Source organism: Botryllus schlosseri, chromosome 14 (assembly GCF_051294905.1).
Source record: "Botryllus schlosseri isolate E-star chromosome 14, Bs_hap1, whole genome shotgun sequence".
NCBI lineage: Eukaryota > Metazoa > Chordata > Ascidiacea > Stolidobranchia > Styelidae > Botryllus > Botryllus schlosseri.
This window is the reverse complement of record NC_137249.1, coordinates 22,195,406-22,220,637: the sequence shown is the minus strand read 5'-3', so window position 1 is coordinate 22,220,637 and position 25,232 is coordinate 22,195,406. Positions and strand designations below refer to the sequence as shown.

Sequence of the window (25,232 nt, the reverse complement as noted above, 5' to 3'; positions counted from 1 at the left end):
AAAGTTCTTGTTTATTTTGTGGGTTTCTTGCAGACAATAGATGTCTACTTTTTCTTTTTTAATAAATTGTTGCATTAGAGTCCAGTGTCTTTCCAACCCATTCACGTTAATAGTCAAGAACGACAAGGTTGGGATTATTTTTTGGAAGGGACTGTGAAGATGAGGCTGCTGTGGTGGTATCTGCAATTCTACTTGCGGCGCCTGTCAGTAGGTTTCTGGGTTGGGTTGACTTTTTCCTAGCCATCCTACTTTCTGGGCTCTCATCACTCGGCCTTTTGATAGGCGAGGTCGGTATTTTATTGCGGAACGAATACTCGGTCATAGTTTCCGGGACACTCGGTTTCCTTGCAGGTACCGGTGTCCTCGGTTCTGGTGTAGCTGTTTTGGTTCTCGATGTAGTTGTCCATACGGACGTTTGTGAAGAGAAGGTTGCCATATGTTTAGGAGTTGTCTCTTCTTCTGAGTTGTCTGCTCTTATTTCCTCTTCGCTATCACTGTTTTGTTCAGTGTGTTCATGGTGTTCTTCATTTTGTGTTTCCTTCTCTAGTTCTACATCTGCATCTGCACTGTCCTCGCTACTTGATTCCTCTCCTATGACTAGTTCGCCGTCCGAAGGAGACTCGCATGTCATGTTGTTATCTTCGTTTTCTCTGTTGGTTTCTTGGGTTGTCGGGTATTCTTGCCTCAGAATTGGGCATTCCTGTCTTCGGTGTCCCGGTGTTTTGCATTCAATGCACACCACCTGGCTCTGACAGTTCCTTGCAGTATGCCCCGACTGGAGGCAATTATAGCACTGTGGTGCATATTCACCGGGTGGGCGATATATTTTGCACCACAGCTTCCTAATTCTGATAGCTGGTGGCAGTTTTCCCCGTTTATAGTTTTTAATCATGATTCTCCTGTATCCGTTATGTATTTCACTGCCTCTGTGATTCACCTTGATTATTTTGGTGACTGTGCCGCAGTCATGTTTTTGAATCTCTTCTTTAACCTCTCTGTCTAGGGCTTCAGTTGGCACACCTCTTATATTTATACTTTCGTATGGTGCAGTGGCCTCTGTGAAGGTTATTGTTCCAGTTTCCAACTCGATGCCGTCTTGCCAGGCACGGAGTAATTCACGTTTAGTGTTCCCCGTGTCTGCAGTGTCCTTTATCGTGATGTTATATGTGATTGGTCCTATCTGGTAGATGGACTCTATATGTCCTTTCAAATGCTCTGTTTTAGTGCAATTTACAATTGCATTAAACACCTCTTGTATGTTTGTTGTTTCTGGAACAGTAGCATCCAGCGAACGCGGTCTACCGTCCGTTTCCATGTCGCTTTTTAAACCGTCGAAGCGCGTTTCTCTAAAAGCGATACTGCGGTATCGCTTAAGGTGTGGCGCGCGCGTCTTCCGATGCTTGTCTGGTGACGTCGGCTAACGACGTCACGAGACGTGCTCGGAGAGCGGCGCAGTCAAGCGAAGGAAAGAAAAGACTCGACAAGTCCTGACTCACAAAGACGAGTCAGGACTCGAAGAGGAAAGAGTCTAACTAGAGTTGACTCTCGAAGACGAGTCAAGCTCTAGTAGAGGTAGATACAGACTCCTTCGAGACTTGACTCGGGAAGAGGAGTCAAGTCTCGGGGAGGGAGGAGGGTTGAGTCTGAAGAAGACTCGAAGTAGAAGTAGGCGAAGAAGGAGGAAGAAGGAGGAAGTAGGAGGAAGTAGGAGGAAGTAGGAAAAAACTAAACCTAAGTGAAAAAAGACTAAACTTAGGTACAACGAAACTTAACTAATGTTTACGGTAAGAAGATAACTACAATGGCCACAGCGGCTCAAGTCGACGTTCTTTCACCTGAAAAAGCCGTTAGTGCATACTCACGTGTTATTTTTTTTTGTGGGGCCTGGAGGGGCCGCAGCCTACCTCCCCCCTTTGTTAATGAGTACTTGGTTGTAGAACCAGAGTACCCTCTAACCTCGGGCCCTTTTTCATGCCGTCGGAGTTTGAGCGCCACTAAGGCTTTGTTATTCTTCCATTTTCGCACAGAGGAACCGGAGTACCCGGAGAAAACCCCTGCCTAGGAAGTAACAGTTCGCTCAAGCACTTCGGACCTGCTGGGGACAGGTCGTGCTGATGTGCCTGAGTCTAGCGGGCATGCTCTCACACATCCCACAGTACATCAAGGCGAGACTTATAGGTAGCCAAACTGGGGGACGCCTGCGGTCGTGATCCCCAGCCTGCTTGCCTATAGCCTCTTGTTTTGAGCAGGCAAGCCTTTCGTCATGCCTCATTTGAAACTCATCTGCTGGTTCAAGACCATTCAGTGAGTGCTCATTCGGGAATACGAAGGCCGAAGCCATACTCTTCCCAGTGCAAACAGTGATTGAAGTAAATGACTGTAAAAGAGCAAGCGTGCCAAGCCAATTTTTTTGGGGGGGGTCCGGAGGGGCCGCAGCCTACCTCCCCCCTTTGGTAATGAGTACTTTGGTTCATAGAACCAGAGCACCCTCTAACCTCAGGCCCTTTTTCATGCCTTCGGAGTTCTGTTTCGCACTAAGCTTTTCTTGTGATTTTCAGGGGAACCGAAGTACTCGGAGAAAACCCCTCCCAAGAGTGCAAAGCTGTGCTCAAACACTTCGAACCTGGTTTTCCACGCCAGGTCGTATTTGTGCCTGAGTCTAGCGGGCATGCTCTCACACATCCCACAGTTCATCGAGGCGAGGACTACAGGTAGCCAAACTGGGGGACGCCTGCGTTCGAGATCCCCCGCCTGCTTGCCTATAGCCTCTTGTTTTGAGCAGGCAAGCCTTTCGTCATGCCTCATTTGAAACTCATCTGCTGGTTCAAGACCATTCAGTGAGTGCTCGTTCGGGAATATGAAGGCCGAAGCCATACTCTTCCCAGTGCAAACAGTGACTGAAGTAAATGATTGTAGAAGAACAAGCGTGCCAAGCCAACTTTTTTTATTTTTTTTACGGCTCTCCGGAAACCCAGACTTTCACAGGGCTTCTCTCATCTGATATAAGCCCTGCTACGGTCTGGGGGTTTTATTGTATGTTATATTCAAATTAAATAACTGAGTTGAAATTGAATATACCTATTTTTCTTTGTTTTTATTCGCGATGGCTGATCTCAGATACCTCAGTGCAACCAAATACTCCATCGGACTTGAAGCGGCAGTATTTCCATTTGTGTGGAAAAAGCTAACCGCCGGACGCGAGCGGTTGGGGGGCTCTTTGGGTTGCCTCCCTCTCCTCCCCAGGACAAGTTTTTTCTGATTTTTATTTTTGGTTGGCGCTTGGATTGACCAAGGTTTATCTTGGAACCCAACATACCAACCAGAGTTTTTAGTTTTCTTCCTATTTTCTTCTTTTGCGTGTGTAACAGGCACTATGCTTTTTCTAGTTTATCTGTCAAGTCTTTCATTTCTGCGTCAAGATTTTGGAGTGTTTTCAGTCATTGCCGGAGGATCTCCGTTACTACATTTTGCATATTTGGTGGTTTGTCGTTTTCGAATTCCAGTTTTATTCGGTTTTGGATTATTTTTTGTTTGTATATAGCCAGAATCACCCCTGCTTGGTTTTTTCTTTCTTCCGTTTCTTTTCCATTAATCACGTGATCTTCTGTTATTTTTATGCGGTTTCCGTTTTGGTCTCGAATATAGTTTTGGAGTTTTTTCAGAATTTCTTGGGCGGCGGGGCACTCGTATACAATATGTCGTGCCGTTTCCTCCGTGTGGCCGCATTGTCGGCATTTGGTTTTAGCCATTTTCCCGTATTTGTCGTACAGGATATTTTTTGTCTTTCTTTTCGCGCCGAAGAGGTATCCTTCGTGCGCTACTCTGAAGGACGTAATTTTTTCTTTGTTGGTTATAATCCGTTCTACACTTCCTGTTAGGAAGTGGATGTTTCCCCACTCGATGTTAGAGTGGGGGGTAGGGCCCGAATATTTGTTTTCAAAATTAGATTTAATGGCCTGATAGAATTGTTTGTGAGTGGCTTCCTTCAGTTTTTCTAGGGGCCAGCTCAGAGTTTCTATCGTTTTTTCAATTTCTTTCCACTCCTTCGGAAGCATCGTTTTGTGAGGCATGCTATTTGAAAACAGGGCCTTGTTCCATTTTTTTATAGTTGGGCCCAGGCAGTATAGGGCATGGAAGTGCCAAAATTCCGTCGGGTTTTTTATGACGGCTAATATTTTGGCTTTTTCCGCCTTGACAGCTTTTATCTTGGACTGGATATGCGGTATCGCCATTCCGCCTTGGATTTTCTGCCGGATAAGGGTTTTCCGAGACACCATCTCCATCTTTTCGGGGTACCACACAAATTCAAAAAAAAGCCTGTTCATGGTGGTTGATATTTCCATAGACGGGGTGCTAGATACTATCTCGTTTATTATTTTGGGTACTATGATTGTGTTTATTACCAACTGTTTTCCGTACCATGTCAAATTTCTTTTTCTGAAGTCGAGGAGTTGCCCTCGAATGGTCTGTATCGTCTTTTCCCAGTCTTCGTTTTCCTGTTTTTCACCAAAATGTTGGCCCAAAATTTTTATTTTTGATTTGGTCTGGTTTTGGAAGTGTCCCGCTATGTATTTATCTTTCGGATTATTAAGGGCAAGAATTTCCGTTTTATTTTCGTTTAATTCTTGCCCCGTGGCTCTTTTTAATAATTCGAATTCCTTGTAAACATGTAGGACTGATTCAAAGTCCTTGGTCGTCGTTGTAATATCGTCCGCATATTGTTGGAGCTTTGTTGCGTGTTTTCCGATTTTGATACCCCGGATGTTCGGATTTTCCCTTATGCGTTCGGCTATTGGTTCGGCTGCGATGGAGTACAAATAGGTACTGAGGGGGCACCCTTGTCGAAGGCCCCTTTTTACGTGGATGTTTTTTGTGCTAGCCCCGTTTATATATATATCCTGTTGGTTGAGTTTTCATATATTGTTTTTATGAGCTTGGTGATTTTACTTCCCATGTTAAATTTTTCCATGATCTCAAATAGCAGTTGATGTGATATAAGGTCAAAAGCCTTTCGTTGGTCGAAATTGGCTATGACCACCGGGATATTTTTTGATTCTGTGTATTCTTTAATTGATCGCACGTTTCTCAGTATGTCTGTCATTTGTCTACCGGGGATAGCTGATTTTTGCGTATCCCCGATAATTTCTCCAATAAACTCCCTTATTCGGTTGGCGAGAATTTTCGAAAGGATCTTGTAGTCGACGTTCGTTAACGATATTGGGCGCCAATTTTCAAGGTGTTGTGGGTCGCCCTTTTTAAACAACAGTTTTACCGCTGAGGTTCCCCAAGAATCGCATATTGTTCCGAAAAGGATAGCGTTATTATACAGCTGCCATAGGTCGCCTTTAACTAGTCCAAAAAAAGTTTTATAAAACTCGGCTGATATGCCATCTGGACCGGGGGATTTGTTTGAGGTCTGTTCTTTCACTGCCCGTTCTATTTCTTGCTCCGTGATGGTGGAGTCTTGGAGCTCCGCTTGATCTTCTGTAAGGGCTTTGTTTATGGAGTTTATAAGTTTTTTCCTGTCTCCCTTCGGTCCTGTGTGGGTTTGACCCCAGAGTTTGTTGTAAAACCCCCAGGTGGCGTTTAGAATCTCCTCCTTCTTTTCTACCCGCCTGCCGTCTTCCTCCGCGACCGCATCTATTACTTTCTGAGACCGTCTGTTATTTAATTTGGTATAGAACGAATGCGTCGGTTTTTCCTCTTTCTCTAATTGATCTTTATAGTGTATTTTCATGAGGAATGTTAGTTTGTCCTTTTCCAGTTGTTTTAGGTTTTTCGTGATTTGTTGCCGTTCATCTGGTGTTGCGGTGGGATTTTCTATTAGTTTTACCCAGTGGTCTCTTTGTTTGTTTTCCAATTTTTGTTTTTCTTGGCCAAATTGGATGGAGACTGTTTTTATTTTTTCTTTCCATTCATCCCACCACAATTGCAGGCTTCCGTATTTCGCTTTTTCCAAAGAGTGTTCCGTAAAAAGGTTTTTTATGATGGTCTGAAATTCCTGGTTTTGATAATGTGACGTATTGTTGATCCATAACCCTTTTCCCCACTCAAGGTGTTTTTAGGTGTTATCACGATCTTCTGAAAGTAGGTATGGTCTGCGACGGCGTTCGTTTTATATTCGCATTTTCTGGTGTTTATGCAGAGGTTCTTCGTCATATAGACGCGGTCTATCCTCCTAGAGTTAAACGGTTTGTTGATAGAATATATTCTTTTTTTTTTGTTCTCGCCATCGAAATACATCGTGGAGGTCTTTTCCGTTGGTAAAGTTGCGCCACTTGGCTGCTACTAGAGAGAGCCTAAAGTTACTGGTGTGTTCTACATCTTTGATTGATGTCACCATGTTAAAGTCCCCTGCCACGATAATCGATCCCTGCTGTTGTTGGATAGCTTGGATCGTTTCGTCGTAAAACTGTTCTTGGAGTTTTATGTCGGTGTGTGGTGCGTAGACATTAAATATACTAACCACATGTTTCTGGTCTTTTGTGCTTATCGTGACACTTTGTAGTCTGTGCGGGACGTGGATTTCATGGTGTACGTCCATGTCCTGCAACCACTCTTTCCTAATGAATATAAGGGTTCCTTGATAATACAACTTTGTCGGTTGGTTGACCCACGCGTCGTTTTTTTCAAGGCAATTGGTGTATAGCTCAAGATCATGTTTTTCGGCCCATTTTGTAACAGCATTCTTTTGAATTTTGTGCGTTTCTTGTACGCAATACACGTTTACTTTCTCAGTTTTCATGAATTGTTTTATCAGATTCCAGTGTACGTCTAGTCCGTTTACGTTGATCGTCAAGATTGATAAAGGCAGGTTTATTTCTTCGAAGGAGCTGAAGGTGATGCCGAAGTGGTGTTTGCATCTCTCCTTGTGGTGCTTGTGAATGTTGGCCTAAGTGCGGTTGACTTTTTACTCGCCATCCTGATTTCAGGACTTTCTTCACTCCGCCTTTTTATTGGCGATGCCGGTATATTATTACGGAAAGTGTATTCAGACATGGTTTCCGGGACACTCGGCAGCCTTATGTGTGCCGGTGTCCTCGGTTCTGGTGTTGCGGTTGTGGTATCAGACATTGTTGTCCATACGGACGTCTGTGATGAAAAGGATGCTACATGTCTTGTAGTTGCACCGTCTTTCGGGCTATCCGTCCCTTCTTTCTCGTTATTCTCATTACTCTGTTCTGAGTTTTCGTCATTATCTATGTATTCTTCTTGTTCCTCTTCTGCTTGTTCTACATCTGGTTCCTCGCCTATGATCAGGTTGCCTTCGGAGGAAGACTCACTGGTCATGTTATGCTCCTCAGCTTTCCCAGCTTCCTGAGCTGTAGGATATTCTTGTTTCAGGATGGGGCATTCTTGACGTCTATGGCCTGGGGTTTTGCATTCCATGCAAACTACCAGGCTTTTGCAGTTTCTTGCCGTGTGACCGGATTGAAGACAATTATAGCACTGTGGTGCATATTCAGCGGGTGGCCTGTAAACCTTGCACCACAGCTTTCTAATCTTTATAACCGGTGGTAGCTTGCCTCTTTTATAATTTTTGATCATTAGTCTTCGGTATCCATTATGGATTTCACTACCTCTGTGATTTACTCTAATCATTTTAATGACTGTGCCGCAGTCATGTTTATGTATCTCGTCTTTCACTTCACTGTCAGAGGCTTCAGTTGGAACCGCCCTTACGTTGATGTTTTCATATGGCGTTGAAGCTTCTGCAAAGGTTATTTGTCTTGTTTCTATTGACAAGCCGTCTTGCCATGCAAGCAGAAGGTCGTTCTTTGTTTTTGCCATCTCATCGTTGTTTTTTATCGTAATATTATAGGTAGTAGGGCCTATCTGGTAGACAGACTCTATCTGCGCGTTTAGGTGCTTCGTTTCGCTGCATTCTATAATCGCAGCGAGCACCTGTTGTGTATTTGTATTCTCAGGAACGGTAGCGTCCAAGGAACGTGGGCTACCGTCTATGTCCATGTCCCGCTTAGCTTGTAGGCTATCGGAAAAAGATAGCTGTAGCAGAGTTTGCTGTCTGTTTGTTGAAGCGCGCTTTGTTTAGTTCCTAAGTGCTTTGCGAAGACCGATACGCCGGTTTCGCTACGCAAAGAGCTGTACGAACGCCGACTAGGCGGTGTCGTAGCGCGTTTCTAATTAGTCCAAAGGTAGCAGACAGGCTCCCGTCGCCTTAAGCGAAAGGCGCGGGAGAGAATAAGGTAAAGTAGAGACTTGACTCTCGAGAGAGAGTCAAGTCTCTGAAGAATAGACTCAACAAGTCCTGACTCACGAAGACGAGTCAGGACTCGAAGAGGAAAGACTCTAACTAGAGTTGACTCCCGAAGACGAGTCAAGCTCTAGTAGAGGTAGATACACACTCCTTCGAGACTCGACTCGGGAAGAGGAGTCAAGTCTCGAGGAGGGAGGAGGGGTAAGTCTGAAGGAGACTCGAAGTAGAAGTAGGAAAATCCGGCGATGAAGAAGGAGGTAGGAGAAATAAGCCTAAGTAAAAGAAAAATTAAACCTAGGTACAACGAAACTTATCTAACGTTTACGGTAACTACAACGGCCTCAGCGGCTCAATTGAAGATCTTTATACCTGAAAATAGCCGTTACGTACTTACGCGTTGCGTTACCTTAATACAACCAAATACTCCGTTAGTTGTAGCAATCAATTATTGAGTTCTTACCTTTAACACAACCAAGCCAATTTTTTTTTCTCGGTGACCGCAGTCATCACAATTTTATTCCGAAAGAATTGCAATACAAGAAAAAAGCAAATTATATATATCTTTATTTATGTTCATTCACACTTCAGCATTCAAAAGATATCAGTCACGATATATTCAATCACGCGCACATACATACCAAACCATTCTCACAATTGCAATTCTCCGGTCCATGTTTCTTTTTCATCGTCCTCGTCATCGTCCATCCAGCGTTCGTTGCAATCCATCCGTCATCCATCCTCCGCTGTCATCGTCCGCCGTCATCATCCACTGTCGTCCGTCTCCCATCGTTGGTGTTTCAGTTTTGTCAGTCGAAATGATTCTTGTTTATTTTCTTCCGTTAATATTCTTTTCTGTTCTCGTTATTGATTTCCTTCGTTATTTGTTAATTTTCCGTGTCTAATTTATCGTTTTCGTGCTGTTTTTCTTCTTTCTTCTTCTATTTTTCGTTTTCTTTAGTAGGTTCGCTACTAATTCAATGGTGCGTCACGGTTGATTGGGCCGGAGATGTCATTTCGCTCGCGATTGTCCTCTTATGAATGGATACAATCGGGGCGGCCGGGTTGCATTGTTTCGCTTTTCTGGAACAATCGGATTATTTTATTTTCAACAATCGGTGTTTCTCGGTCTAATTTTGCTTCTATTTTCTCTGTTTTTGCACTAAAATCTAATCTAATGGTATTATTTTGTTGTGCTAATCACTCTCTATCTTATGATATTATTTTTTTGCCGAATCATGACAATAAAAATTTTTTGTACCGGTAATCTATCGTTGTTTTCGCCACTAATATCTTTGATACGATTCTAAGTCAATTTCATCCGTATTCTTCAGCTAGGAACACCAATTCGTTTTTAAAAAGTTGCTCTTCTGTTGCATTATCAAATACCGATATCCTTCTGAATAATTTCTTTATTATTTTGCTGACCACGTCTTTCACTGTCCTATCAAAGTTCTTTACTTTTTGATTGACTTTGTCTAGTCCAAATTTCCTTTTGATTATTTCTTTTTTAATCATGCTTATTATGGTCCAATCGGTCTTGTTTTTTAGTTTTTCATTGTAAAGAACACTTTCACAATCTATGTCCTTTTGTTTTATTAACCCCTTGAAGGCACTGAACACATTTTTCACCAGTCTGCACTTGACCATTATATGTTCAATGTTGTCTTCATCTTGACCACAGAATTTACATTCTGTGATGGTCGTGTTTATTGAGTTAATATTAAAAATATTCAATCTTTTTCTGTCTTCTCCAAAGAAGAATCCTTTTGCAGCCGTTCTGATGTTGACTACTCTCTCTGCATTTGTTATGGGGTTGTTTTCCCCGTTTGTAGTGGTGATTTTTCTCCACTTTATATCTTGTCCAGAGGGTTTTGTTATTCTGGGTATGTGTTTGGCATTTAGCTTTTTTATGCCGATACACAGGTCTTTGTGGGCTGCTTCTACCCAGGTTTCTTTTTCCCATTTCATTTCTTCCGCTCTTTTTATTATATTCTTCCACTCGTCCGACACGATTATGCTGTGTGGAGCCGAGTTTGTATATAATTTTTCGTTAATTTTCTCAAGTTTTGATCCTAAAATATAGACTGCCTCGTGGTGCCAGAACTCTGTTGGCTCCTCGATGCTGGTCAGTATTTTATATTTCTCTAGTTTGCATGCCTCGATCTTACTTTTTATGCAGGTTATTTTGAGGTCTCCCATGATCTCGGTTGATTTCATGTGGCTTCTCTTTATTGGCTCGATCTTTTCTGGTGCCCATATAAAGTTGAAGAGGAGCCTCTCCAGTGTGTTCGCCACCTCTTTTGGCACTTTTATTACCCTGGCGTTGTGTATCACCTTAGAGGCAGCCAGGCTATTTATTATGATTGCTTTTCCGTACCAGGTGAGATTTCTCATCTGGTAGGTTGTTAATACTTTTTTCACCTGCTCTATCCTTCTGTCCCATGTTTTGCGGATATAGTTCCTGCCAAATATTTGTCCGAGTATTTTTGATGATTCCACTATGTATTTTTTATATTCTTCAGATCTAATTAGGTTGGGTTTAGTACATATAATTTCGGTTTTTGATTTGTCCCGTTGCTTTTGCGAATTGCTCTAAATTTTTAAAAACTTCTGTTGCCGAATCTTCATTTGATACTATTGCTGTCAGGTCGTCCGCGTATTGTTGCAATCTAATTTCGTTTTTTCCAATTTTCAGGCCTTTTATGTCTTTGCTGGCCATGATTTTTCTGGCCAGCGGGTCCGCTGTCATTGCATATAAACACATGCTTAGAGGGGACATCCTTGACGGAGTCCCCTGCCTGTGTCTATGCCATTTGTCAGTGTACCGTTTATCTGCACTTGGCTATATGAATTATCATATAGTCTTTTTATGCATTTTCTTATTCCCACTGGTATGCCATAGGAATGCAGAATTTTATGTAGGTAATTATGGTTGACACGATCGAAAGCTTTTTCTTGGTCTATGGATATTACTATGAGATTTGTGTTCTTTCTGAATGCTTGGTCTAATGCTGCTTTTATGTTTCTTAAAGCGTCTGCAATTTGCCTATTTTTTACTCCACATTTTTGTGTATTTATGATCAGATTTTCCATTACTTCTTTTAGTCTATTGGATATAATTGCTGTTAAAATTTTGTAGTCCAGGTTTAATAGTGTGATGGGTCGCCAATTTTTTAGGTTTTTCGAGTCTCCCTTTTTGTATATTAAAGTTACTATCCCCTTATTCCAGCTCTCGCACGTGTCTCCCATATACAGTGCATTATTGTATAGTTCTTCTAGGTGTCCTTTTATGTTCTCCCAGTAGGTGGTATAAAAGGTTTTGGTCAGCCCGTCGCTACCGGGCGTCTTGTCACTGCTCATTTTCTTTATCGTTTCTCTGATCTCTTCTTGCGTTATGGGTCCTTCAAGTGAAGGCATGTCTTCCTCTTTGACCCTAACGTCTTTAATTTGTTTTAAGAAGAGCCTCTGCTCTTCTTCATCTACATCAGGCTGGGCCCTCCATAGCTCTTCATAGAACTGTTCGACCCTCTGCTTTATTTGCTTTGGGTCTTTTAGTTCCCTTTCGTTTTTATCCCTTACGCAGTTCATTCTTTGTAGGGATGTTTTCTTCTTTAGCATATCGAAAAAAGGTTTCGTTGGTCTCTCGCCAACTTCTCTATCTTTCATCTTCGTTTTTTCTATTGTAAATTCTAATTTCTTCCATTCGTACTTTTTCAGTTCACCTTGCAGTTTTATTTTGGCCGTTTGGTCTTGATTGTTCTCCGCTACTTCTATTTTCCGACCTAATTCTTTGATTTTTCTTTTTTCTATCTTCTCTGCTGTTACCTCATACGCTTGTAAGGCTCTTTTTATTTTGCTTTTTATATCATCCCACCATTTCGACAAGTGTGTGTAGTTATGTTTGTTTCGTGACATAACTTCAATGATCATTTTTATATTTTCTTTCGTTTGTTTGTTTGTTAATACCTCTTTGTTACATTTCCAAATTCCTTTGCCCCATCTGTTTTGTTTTTGGTTTCCAATTTTTATTTCCATTAAATAGACGTGGTCCGAAATAGGATTGATCTTGTATGTACATTTGGTGATGTCTTTGCTCAGGATGTCGGTGGCATACGCGTTATCGATGCGTCTTTCCTGGTCTCCCGTTTTCTTGGTGTACAACTTCTTGTGCGGGTGTCTGGATCGGTATATGTCTTGGTACCCATGAATGTCTGTAAAATTTTTCCAAATGTTTGCGGCCAGTGATCTTTTGAAATTTAGGTTATTCTTAGCGTCCAATTTGTTTGTAATTAGATTAAAGTCTCCTATCAACAGTGTGCGATTTCCTGTTTTTTTTTGTGTTTTCCACTAGATTTTTGTAAAAGTCTGTTGTATGTTTTGAAACTCCCGGTGGCGCATATATATTCCAGATTTCCAAATTTTCTTTGTTGTTTTTCTTCAATGTAATTCTCTGTACTCTGTTTTCTATTATAATATCGTTGGTTATGTCGTATTCTTGTTTTAAAGTTGTTTTTACTATCACAAGGGTACCTTGACAGTAGTTCTTTTTACCTTGATCCTCATCTCGCCAAGTGTCTTTTACGTCTAGACAATTGGCATGCATCTCGAAGTTGTTACTGGTACACCAATTTTCCAATTTCTCCTTATCTATTTTATGTACTTCTTGGAGGCAAAGCACGTCTATGTTGTATTTATTTGATAATTGAGTTATCTTTTTCCAATGTTTCGTGAACCCGTTTATGTTTAGTGAGGTAATCTGGAGTTCCATTTCTATTTCTTGTCCTTAGGATTGGTTACGTTTCTTTTCTTACTGTTACTTCTCCTCCTCTCAGTAGATGGTTACGTTTCTTTTCTTACTGTTACTTCTCCTCCTCTCAGTAGAGAGTCTTTTCCTCTTATTTTTATTTTGCACTAGAGCAAAGCCATCTTCTTGGTTGCTAGCTCCTTTTCCTTGTGCATCACTATCATCGGTTTCTCTTTCCTCTTCCGACTCTGAATCGCATGAAGAGGAGGTTAGGTGTTCTGCCACCTCTTCGCTCATTTCGTTTATTACATTTTTGTTGTTTTGTTCTTTTTCTTGTTCCTCTGATTCGACTTCAGAGGTCGGGTTCTTCTTTGATTCTTTGTTTACTATTTGTTTCTGCGGATTTCCCAATGCTGGAAACTCTTTCTCAAGCTCCTCACATTGTTCTCTTGTGTGCCCTGTTTTTTCACATTGGCTACAATATGCAAGGTTGCATTGCGTAGCCAGATGTCCTTTTCTATTGCACCTTGTGCAAGTTTTTTGGGGCTGCGCTCTTTTCTCTATTGTTGGCGTGAATACTTTGCAGCTTGCGCCATCAATGTTGCGCCAATTTTTTTTTGTGGGGGGATGACCGCGGTCATCCCAAATTTAATTCAGATAGAATTTCAATACAAGAAAAGGGCAAATTAATCTATCAAATCGCAGTTCTCAATCGCAGCATTCATTCGGTAAAGTTTCAAACACAAAATGACATTCGCACTCGCATTCATACCCATGCATCATATTCATTTCAGTTTCTTTTCCAGGTTTCGTCAGCATCATCGTCATCATCATCGTTGTCCGTCGGTCGTTCGTCATCGGTCGTTCGTCAGCATCCCTTCGGCGTCGTGTCTCCGTCATCCGCATTCTTTCTCGAATCTTCCGTTGAAGTCTTCAGGTTTGTACTTGTATTTTCAGTGGCGGTTTCCCCCTTTTTATGTTAGGGGTTCTTCCGCCTTTTCTTCGAATTTTTTCAAGGTGTTGAGTTGTTTCCAATTTGGTGTTTTTCTGATACGTGTCGCCGTCTTTCGTGGATGTTTCGAATCAAATTTCTTTTTTCTTCGTCGTTTTCTGTTGTTTTATTTTCAATGTCTAGGTACCATTTATATTTTAGCGTGACTTTTTTGAATATCGAGATTAGGGCTATGGTGGTTTCGCTCGCCGTGCCTTGATGTTGTAGTATAAACTTCGGCTCTCTGACTCTGATGCTGAATATTTCTTCTAGTTTTTTCAATATGTCCTGTGTGAATTTGCATTTACTAAACACATGTTGGACTTTGTCGTTTTCTTGGCGACACAGTCTACATTTGTGTGTTTCCATTTTCCCTTTTCTGATTTTCAGAAGGTTTCTTCTTCTCTTATCTTCTCCGAACAAATATCCTTCGTTCGCTAGTCTGAAGTTAATGATTTTTTCTTCTTTTTTTAAAATAATGTTCATCTTCGACTTCTCGAGGGTGAGCTTGTCCCAGTCTGTTTTCTGGTTTGTTTGATTTTCGTGGAATGCGTTCAATTTGTTATATAATTCCTTGAATGTGAGTTTTTGCCAGTCTTCTTTGTCTAATTTTATTTTTTTGATGAGCTCCACTTGGTCTGCCAAGTTCTTTTCTAATTTGAACTTGTGTGGCATATCGTTAGTATATAGCTCAGCATTAACTTCTCTAATCTTTGTTCCAAGATAATACATCTTTGTGTAATGCCAAATTTCAGTCGGCTTGTCTTGGTTTGCCATTCTCTTGTAATTGATGATCTGGCAAGCTTCGGACAAGGTTGTTACATAGGGTATTTTCATTCCCCCTTCTGTTTTCTTTTTAATCAAGGTTGTTCTCTTTATCGTCTCTACTTTCTCTGGCAAGTATAAATATCTGAAGAATATGCCTTCGATCTGTTTTTGGACTTCTCGAGGCATCCTCTTCACTCTTGCGGTATATGCGATCTGGGTGCACGCAAGGCTTTTTAAAACATTTGTCTTTCCTATCCAAGATAGGTGTCTTCCTCTGTAATTATTTAGTATTTTTTTTATCTTGTCAATTTTTTCCCTCCAACTGTCTTGTATGTCACTTTTGCCGAAACGGTATCCTAATATTTTTACTTGTTCCTTGTTCCAACTTTCATATTTCGAGCCTAATAATGCTAAATTCGATTTGCTGTTGATGTTTAGTGTCTCTGTTTTTTGCTCGTTGATTTTCTGGCCTGTAGCCACTTCGAACTGCTTTAGTATATCGATGGTCGCCTCTAGGGATTTCCTATCTATAGCAAATACCGTTAGGTCATCCGCATACATTTGCGTCTTTATTTCTTGTTTCCCCAGTTTTAGGCCTTTGATATCTTTGTTACACTCGATTTTCCTTATTAACGGATCTGCACACAGGGCGTATAAAGGCATGCTTAAAGGGCATCCTTGTCTAATCCCGTTATTGATGGATATTTCTTCCGTGAGTTTTCCGTTAATTTCTACTTGGCTCGCAGCTTCTCTGTATGTTTTTTGAATGTACTTTGTGAAATTATCACCCATGTTTAATCTTCCTAGGATTTTTCCCAGGAAGGCATGGTTGACTTTGTCGAAAGCCTTCTCTTGATCAAAAGACGTGATCAGAAGAGGTAGGTTCTTGTCTTTTGAATATTGAATGGCAGCTTCAATATTTTGTGCTGCGTCAAAGATTGATCTTCCCTCTATACTGCATTTCTGTGGGCTCATTACTATGTTGGGCAATAGTTCCTTTAACCTATTCGCCAACACCTTGGACAGGATTTTATTGTCCTGGTCAAGTAGCGTGATGGGCCTGTAGTTCTTTATGAGGTTTGGATCTCCTTTTTTATATATAACCCTGACTATGCCTAGTCTCCACGACTGGCATTGGTTATTAAAAAGAAAGGCGCTGTTGAAAGTTTCTATTAACTCTCTCTTTATAACATGCCAGAATGTTTTATAAAATTCGGCTGAGAGCCCATCTGCTCCCGGCGATTTGTTATTCTTGAGGTTTTTAATCACCTTTTCTACTTCTTCTTTGCCAATTGGTTTGTTTAGTGAGTCTCTTTCGCTATCTGTTATGGATATATTTTCTAGTTCGTTGATAAACATTTCTTGTTTATCTTCTTCTACTATCTCAGCGTTATTCCAGAGCTCGTCGTAGAATCGCTTTGTCTCATTTAATACTTCTTTTTCTGTTCTATAGGTCTCAGTTTTGTCTTCGTTTTCAAGAATTTCTATTTGGCTCTTGGTCTTTTTGGCCTTGAGTTTGTTATAGAAATATCTTGAAGGTCGTTCATTCTCTTCGAATTCTTTGATTTTATATCTTCTACATTGTTCTCTTGTCTTCTCATCTTCTATCTGTTTTAGCTCCTTAATTGTTCGAGTCATGTCTTCTAGTCCTATATTCCTATCCGCTAGTTTATTTTCAAGCTCTTTTGATTTTCTGATCTTGTTTTTTTTCAACTCAGCTTCTCTTTCTAATAGCATTTCTTTCGCTCCTAGCTTCATTTGGTCCCACCAAGATGTTATGTTTGGGGTGTTTTTCTTCTGTTCTAGGTAGAAGTTATACATTTCTTTGAAGCGGTCTACGACTATTTCATCTTCATACATGGCTGGGTCGTTCTTCCACGTACCTTTGCCCCATGATTTTCTTTTGACATTCTCTAGCACTATGCTACTCATGAAGTTATGGTCTGACATGATGTTTATTTTATATTCGAATTTTTTAACGTTCTGTTGTAGATTTTTTGTGATGTAGATTTGGTCGATACGTCTGGCCTGATTATGTTTGGTGATTGTGAATATCTCTTTGTCGGGATTCCTGTCTCTGAAGGCGTCCAGTAGTTTGTTTGTTTTGATGTGTCTGATCCAAATTTTCGCCGCCGGATTCAATCTAAAATTCCGTTTTATTTTCACGTCTTTTACATCAGTGACCACATTCATGTCTCCGCATATGACCGTATAGGTGTTAGTCTTTTTGGTCAGTGCTTTCGTTAGCCTTTTAAAGAAAGTTGATTGCATCCTCCCTATCGTCGCTGGGGCATAGATATTCCAGATGTGGATTGTAGACGTCTGATTCACGCGATGTTCAAGTGTTAATAGCTGTGCTCTATGTGGGATAATAATGTCGTTTCGGATCGTGTATGTCTTTTCTAGTTCTATTTTAGTTAGTGTTACTGTTCCTAGGTAGTAGTTCTTTCTTCTTCCTTCTTTGTCTTGCCAGTTTTGCGATTTGTCTAATGTGTTGATGTGACTTTTGTAATTGTATTTCGCTGCCATGTGTTCTAATTTCTTCAGGTTTGTTTTGTGTGCTTCTTGTATGTTTATTATATCATACTTTCCTCGTATGATAGTTCTTTCTAATTTTTTGTTGTGACATTCTATCCCGTTAATATTTAGCGAGGCCATGTTGAATTTGAATTTGAAAGAGTCCTTGAAGTTGAAATTGATTTTTTATTTTTGTTTTAGCCTAGATCTAGTTATTCGCTTCCTTATTTCCGGAACAGGTTGTTGTTTGCTGATCCGTTTTTCGACTTTTTCTTATTCTTATTTTTCTTTTTCTTCCCTAGTTTGGAAGGGGTGTTCCATTTACTGGTTATCATCGCCTTCTCCTTTTCGGTGTATCGGCCGATTTTCGATTCGTCCTCGCTGGACTGGTCATTATTATTCCCCTCCGATTCACTTTCATCGCCTGTTTCTATTTTTGTTTCGTCCTCTTCTGTTATGAGGCCCAGTTTTTCAAGTTCTGTTAAGTACTCTCTGTTTCTGGCACCTTCTTGATCTTTTTCAATTGTTTCCTCCGTGGTTTCTGCCACGAGATTTTCTAACATTTCGTCGCTCGGTAGCTCATTATTTTTTTCCTTGTCGCCTTCTAAGGCACTTCCTTTACTTGAAGTCGGGGCTTCATCAATCCCATTTTGGGATGTTGGCTTGTTGTTATTATTGATTCTCGTTTCTGTTCTTTTTTCATTCTTCTCAATTTCTGTGTTACTCGCTCTGTTCAGCGATGGGAATTCCGCCGCTTTCTCCGGGCAAACACTATATTTGTGTCCTTCCTTCTTGCAGAAGTTGCATACGATTTTGTTTCTACAGTATCTCTCACTGTGATCGTTCTTCAGGCATCTTCTACACCATTCAACATTCGGCGGAGGGGGATACACTCTGCAGCTTAGGCTGCCAATTTTTATCACTTTCGGCAGTTTTCCCTCGACGTAATCCTTGACAGATACACGTCGGTTTCCATTGAAAATGTTAGTGCCCCTGTGGAGCAGTTTTTCAACTGTTTTGATTTCTCCGCATTTGTAAAAGTCTAGGAAGTTTTTGAGGTCGTCATTTGACACCTCATCTGGCACTGCCCGTATATGGACGGTAGTCCATCCGTTTCTGGGGAAATATAGTATTGCTGTTATATTTTCCGTGCATATTTTGCCTTGTGTCTCTTGCATTACTTTCTCTCTAGTCTCGCATTCTTCATTTTCTTTGAATGTTATGGTGTATGTTTTTACACCATGTTGAAATACTGCAGTGATGTCATTTTTATATTTCTTTAGAATTGTGCTTTCTTCCAGGAGTCCAAGGATATTTTCATAAGTAGTCTCTCTGTTTAATGTCATCACAAATGTTTAATGTCATCACAAGCGAGCGAGGTCTGTCTTCGTTTCTAATCATACCCTTCTGGGCTAGATTTCGTGTCATGTTTTCGTCCATTGCTTGCTGCATTTTGTCAATGCGTCGTCGTTCTATTGTATTTGTCTGGAGGTTAGTCTGTTGTAGACTATTATAGCCTCTGGTGCGGTCGATTCTAGGCTCTGACACCGACATCCAAAATCTGTCTATTGTTGGATTCCGCGACCGAACAATCGGGAGTTCGTCCAGCGATTGTTTCGTCTGTCGGAACAATGCCGGTCTTCGGGCTAGATAACAATCGCTAGTTTTTCGCGTTATTGGTGTTATTACGGTTCTAATCCTGATCTTTTTGTTATTTTAAAGCCTGGATTGTGTTCTATGAGCCAAAAGCTATCCAGATATGTCTTTTTTATTTGATAATTCCCGAATTTAATTTGTACCGTAGCCGCTTCTCCAACTTTACGTCGGCGGCTGTTGTGGTAGTGTATTTTTCGTTTTCCGTTCGGCTTAGCACAGTGTGTTAGCATAACCAATCAGATATAGTAAGGTAACCGCGTGTTTCTTGAATTTCAGGTGAAGTATCCAAGTCAATTCAAATCAGAACAAATACGGCAACCACAAGATTCGCCGAGGCTCTATCGCGGAAGACACAACAGGTAAGTTGCGTGTGCTGATATGCCTGTGTCGTATTCTGATTTGCAGGTAAGGCCACAAAGAGACCGTGTGGTTATTAAGACTACAGGCAATGTTGTTTAGAAGAACCGGCGCGACAGCAAAGCAGCTGTTGTATGCTGGAGATGCAGGCAAGCAGCCTAAGTTGCGCTATTCCTGTATGTGTGTCGAAACCTCGGTCGATACAGCGTGAGCCGTATGTTGTGAAGACTGCAGGCAAGACAGCCCTGGACTGCAGGTAATCTATTTAATTTATGGCTACCTTATATGTATCGCGCTGTTTGTAGGTTTTAAAGAGACCAACGACAACTGCGCGTACGCTGAAGTCTGTTCACGGCAGCCGCGTGTAAGGCGAGGTAGGTCTGTAGAGTAGTCACGTGTACGGCGCTGAAGTCTAAGGCGGCACGGCTTTTTAGGCTAGCTGCACAGCGCAGATGTAATTAAAGTTATTTTAACAACAGTGTATCACAGCGATACCAGCAATCTGTAAAAATATTTCTAAAAGACACCTGCCTCGACGAGATGCTACCTTTTTTTTTTTTTTTTTTTTTTTCTTTGCGCGTCGCAACCTGACGATCGCGTAAGTGCGGACGTGTCAGTTTATCGACGTCGCCGAAGATGCGTATTCGAGCGTTTGTTCGCGAGACGCGAGACGCGACACGCGACGCGAGACCGACTGATCGGCCGTCGCCCGCCGCCACGAGGTAGAGTTGGGGCGTAGCGCCGCGCCGGAAAGGAGAGGCTATCGGAAACGCCGGGTCAGAAGTAGACGACAATGTGTATTGGGCTTCGAGTCATGTGTCAATGTCATGTGTCATAGCCGGGAATACACCCCGACGTTTACCCGTAGCATATTGTTCATCACATGTCAGTTGAAAAAATACCGAGCGCACTCGGCGATGCTTACCTTTTTTTTTTTTTTTTTTTTTTTTTTTGCGGCTCGCCGTATTCCCAGGCCATCGCGCTCCCCTCTCTCAAAGCGTAGGGGAGTCCTCCGGTCTGGGTGTTTTTATGTAAGTTTTATACTATTTTTATTTTGTTTTATGTTTTACAAAGCAAATGATATCAAGGTTGTATGGAATAAACCAGGCACCAAAGTGTTGGTTTCTATTTTATTTTCAGACTAAGATAGCTGGTTCGAAATTAATATACCATTTTTGTTTTTGTTTTTCATGTCGTTCAGCATGTCCGAGCGTTTTTAGCACAAAAAGCAATATTGTATATACCTTAATACAACTAAACACTCCAATGGCTGCAGTAAGTATTTTTCCATATTTCTGTCTCCGGACCAAAGGCCGACCACCTGTAGCGAGCGGTATACGGGTTTTTGACCGGGCCCTCCCTCCTCCCCGGAAGGGATTTTTGTCACACTTTTTGTTTTAGGTATTGTTGAATTTACCAGACTTTCGTTTGGAACTCAAGTCAACCGGTTTTTTTCGGGTGCCTTTATTTTGTACATGCAAGCTAATGAAAAGCTAATGCAGCTAATTAAGCTAATGGAAAGCTAATTAAGCTAATGAAAAGCTAATTAAGCTAATGAAAAGCTAATGAAAAGCTAATTAAGCTAATGAAAAGCTAATTTAGCTAATGAAAAGCTAATTTAGCTAATGAAAAGCTAATGAAAAGCTAATGAAAAGCTAATTAAGCTAATGAAAAGCTAATTAAGCTAATGAAAAAGTAAGCTAATGAAAAGTAAGCTAATGAAAAGCGAATGAAGCTAATGGAAAGCTAATGAAAAATTAAGCTAATGAAAAGTACGCTAATGAAAAGCTAATGAAGCTAAAAGCTAATGACTCTAATAACTATGCTGTGGCACGGGGGCCTTTCGACCCGCCTGGCGGCAGCAGACCTTTTAACGTGGCCCATGCATTTCAAAGGGGAGTTTGGACTTTGAAAATTTTCGAGCTCACCTATACTTTAACGTGGGCGACATAACTGCCGCAACTTTGCCGCGTGTCGCCATCCCCAAAACACGCGGCCCTATGGCAAACCGGCTATTCTTGCTCAGATCGGTCCCAGATTTCGTGTGAGCCTAGTCGTGGGAGGTGTTTGGCCGAGAGTTTTTTCTTAAAGTTTCCGAAAATTTTTTCGGACTTCAATTTTTTTTTTCAATTTCGTTGCCATGTTAATTGTTAAAGGATAGGGAAGTTGGAGTTGGTCGTTTCTTCGATGAAAAAAAAATTTTTAAATTTGTTTCTCGATTCTCACTTTTCTGGTATCGTTCGACGCAGCGGACGCAGTACAGTAATCTACCGCTTAAGTACGCACCCGTTTAAGTTCGCATCCCAGATAAGTACGCAAAAATTCTTCACAATTTCTGGGTTCAGCTATTTCAACAGCAAGCACCATAACTGAATGTCAGGAAAACACTGCTTGAACATATCGTGCAAAGTCATTTAATGCATATTTTGCATTCTTTGTTGCTTGACTTCCAATGTCACCTGTCTCAGTTTTCGCTGAATGCAATTAAATGTGCTTTTGAGGTTGTCATAACTTCAAACACTTTATTATGAAGTTGTGCAAAGCCATGAAAAACGATGCTGTTTTCGACAGGTGCAGAATCGTTGCTTACGCTAGCCTCGTCGTCAGTGTCATCATTTTCAGTCTGCATCGGCCAAGAATTTTTTTTTTAATTTTCCAAAACTTTCGGCTTCGTCTCGTTGCGGCGCTTCCAACGAGGGGTCGAGCTTGGGGCTGGACATCACAAGAGCCGAGCTATAACACGAAACGTCGTATCTCGGCTCCTGTGCGTCGTAAAGCTAAGCGACTAGTCGATTCGAGCACCTGATCACAGAACGAGGATAAAAATCTGAAATATTTCTGCGACCTCCTAAAGCCACGCCGAGAGTACCGGCGTGTTCTACGTGTACTGCGTCCGCTGCGTCGAACGATACCAGAAAAGTGGGGGTCGAGAAAAAAATTTAAATTTTTTTTTTATCGAAAAAACGACTAACTCCAACTTCCCTATCCTTTAACATAGCAACGAAATTGAAAAAAAATTGAAGTCCGAAAAAATTTTCGGAAAATTTTTTAAAAAATTTCTCGGCCAAACACCCCTCATGACTAGGCTCACACGAAATCTGGGACCGATCCGAGCAAGTATAGCCGGTTTGCCATAGGGCCGCGTGTTTTAAGGTAGGCGACGCACGGCAAAGTTGCGGCAGTTATATCGCCCACGTTAAAGTATAGGCGAGCTCGAAAATTTTCAAAGTCCAAACTCCCCTTTGAAATGCCACGTTAAAAGGCCTGCTCCCGCCAGGCGGGTCGAAAGGCCCCCGTGATACAGCATAGTTATTAGAGTCACTAGCTTTTAGCTTCATTAGCTTTTCATTAGCGTACTTTTCACTAGCTTACTTTTTCATTAGCTTTCCATTAGCTTCATTCGCTTTTCATTAGCTTACTTTTCATTAGCTTACTTTTTCATTAGCTTAATTAGCTTTTCATTAGCTTAATTAGCTATTCATTAGCTTAATTAGCTTTTCATTAGCTTAATTAGCTTTTCATTAGCTTTATTAGCTTTTCATTAGCTTAGTTAGCTTTTCATTAGCTTACTTTTCAATAGCTTACTTTTTCATTAGCTTAATTAGCTTTTCATTAGCTTTTCATTAGCTTAATTAGCTTTTCATTAGCTTAATTAGCTTTTCATTAGCTTAATTAGCTGCATTAGCTTTTCATTAGCTTGCATGTACAAAATAAAGGCAACCGTTTTTTTCAAGGTATTTCCCCGAAAATCTTGTTTTTAAGGTTTTGTAGCTCACTACAGAGGAGCGTTTTTTTTGAAAGTCTCTTTTTGGCTGTTGATAATATTTTGATGTATATAATTTTTGTCAAATTGACTTTGTCGGTTTCGTTTTTATTTGTTCGGTCCAATTCGATTCGATGTTTGAGTATTTGTGTTTTGTACATTGCAATTATGAATTTCGATTGTTTTGGGTTGGTTTTGGTGGGTATCGCGTAAAGTATGTTGCTCCTCTGTAGTGGTATTTTTTTTTCATTTTTTTTCAAAAGATTTTCGAGGAGGTTTTGGATGGTTTTTGATACACGGTTTATGTGGTTACATTGTCTGCCTTAAGCAGTTTCCTTTTTGCCGAGCTTTCAGCTCGCATTGTTGGGCTTCGATCGCTCTGGCTTCTTTTACTTGGCGATGGTGCACTGAAAAATTCAGCTGCCGTGAAGCTACGGTTTTCGTATTTTCTTCTTAGGATCGTTGTTTGATTTCTCCCAGCGGCGTGATCGATTTATGCTACACTACGACCAGGAGAGACGTGTTACAGGCTCTTCTTGACAGTGTGACTGCCGTCGCCGAAAGTGTGTATTCGACGCGCTTGTTCGCGAGATCCCCTGCCTGCCTGCCTGCGAGCCTGCGAGCGAGTGCGTGCGAAAGAGGCAGGCAGGCAGGCAGGCGGGCGGGCGGGCGGGCGGGCGGGCGGTATGGTTACGTTACGCCCTGCCTAGAATGCTGATGACATCGCCGGAGCAAAAGATGACGTTACGAGGAATTGAAAATAGCTTCTTTCTACACAGGCCGGCGAGACCCGGACCGATAACCACTGCTTTACAGCGACAAGTTTCTTTGGCGCCGTTGTGTGTGGCCAAATTAGGACTGTTCGAATTTTTTTTTCAGATTACATTGACTACTTGATAAATTTTTAGGTTGATTAAAAAACGCTGCACACCAACTTCGGCTCATTTCCAACCGCTAGAAGCGAAGTTATTGCGGTAAAAAATTTTGGATTTGAATAAAATAGTATTTACGGTGACCAGGTAGGCGATAATTTTCGATCGCTGAAATTTCCTCGAAAATTTCCGTTTAACGAAATCGCGCGAAAAATTATTGTCAAATCACAGAATATGAGTGTCAAGGGGCCCTTCCTCCCCATCGCTTCTCGGCCTTTATGGCTAAGATCAAGTGTAGTTTAATTTATCGCCTTTCCTATCCCCTCTAATAGCGAACGCTGGTGCAGGCCGCTTAGTCTTTGCTTCCAGTTATTGTCCCAATTCTCATTTCGTTACGTTTAATTGTGTGCGTGATTTGATCTTAGTTGTATTTATATTCGTTGTAATAGGTCGCGACTCTGTCACCTTTAGGCCTTCAGTCCGCAAATTTCTTCGATGGCTAGCGGTAAAACTAGTCCTCTCGTTGTCTCTTACCACGGTCCAGGAACGAGCGTTGTTGTCGCATGTCCGAAACCAAATTGTGGTTTGTCGTTCTCGGTATCTGTTAAATTAACGGATCATTTGGCTTTTTCGCACCGCCGTGACAGGTTTCATATGCAGTGCATGAAATGTCGTGTATTTTTTTCTGATTCGGATCACAATATGACCTGTCACTATAAGCGGTGCAAGGGCACGCGACAACATAGTTGGTATGCCTGTCCGCCTTGTGGAAAGTGCTTTAACCTGGTTTCGAAGGCGAAGGAGCATTTTAAGTCCTGTCACCCCGAGTTTGCTATCCCCTTGGACTCGGCTTTTAAGCAAACTGGTATCCCCTTGGAAATATTATTGACTGTACCTGTTAAATATAACGGCAAGGATACTTGGTATCCTTGCCCAGTTACCGGTTGCGATAAGCAGGGCTCCCCGTACAAATTGTTGGCTTCACTTCAGAAGCACATTTGTAGCAAGCACGACATCACGAAAAACTTTATAAATTATGATGTCGTGTGCGGCAGGTGTGACCAATGGACAATTCTTGCGCAGCCAGATATGATCGCTGCCAAGAACCATTGGTCCGCCTGCCGCCTACGGGGAGCTGTGTCCGCATCCGGTAACTCATCCCCAGCCACGTCCACGACTGTTTCGCGAGTCGACGCGATCTCCCCTATTTCTTCGCGTTCTGTAGTCCCCTTTGCCGTTGACGCAGCGGAAAACTCTCCTACTTCTTTTCCCGGTACTATACCGGACCCTGCCTTATCCGTGGCCAATCTTTCATTTTCGTCGGATACCACCTCCCTGGTAACCGT

At 41.5% G+C, this 25,232-nt stretch overlaps 2 protein-coding genes across 2 annotated transcripts in view; one reads left to right on the top strand and one right to left on the bottom strand.

The window, feature by feature from the left end:
* The window catches only part of LOC145456519 (protein arginine N-methyltransferase 1-like), a 340,886-nt gene extending 332,241 nt beyond the window's left edge, over positions 1-8,645 (bottom strand). The window contains exon 1 of the mRNA XM_080334657.1: positions 8,625-8,645. The gene's annotated coding sequence lies outside the window, so the exon portion shown is untranslated. The remainder of the gene's footprint in view (positions 1-8,624) is intronic.
* Positions 1-25,232, top strand: part of LOC145456510 (uncharacterized) — a 487,292-nt gene that overhangs the window by 120,758 nt on the left and 341,302 nt on the right. The window lies entirely within an intron of this gene.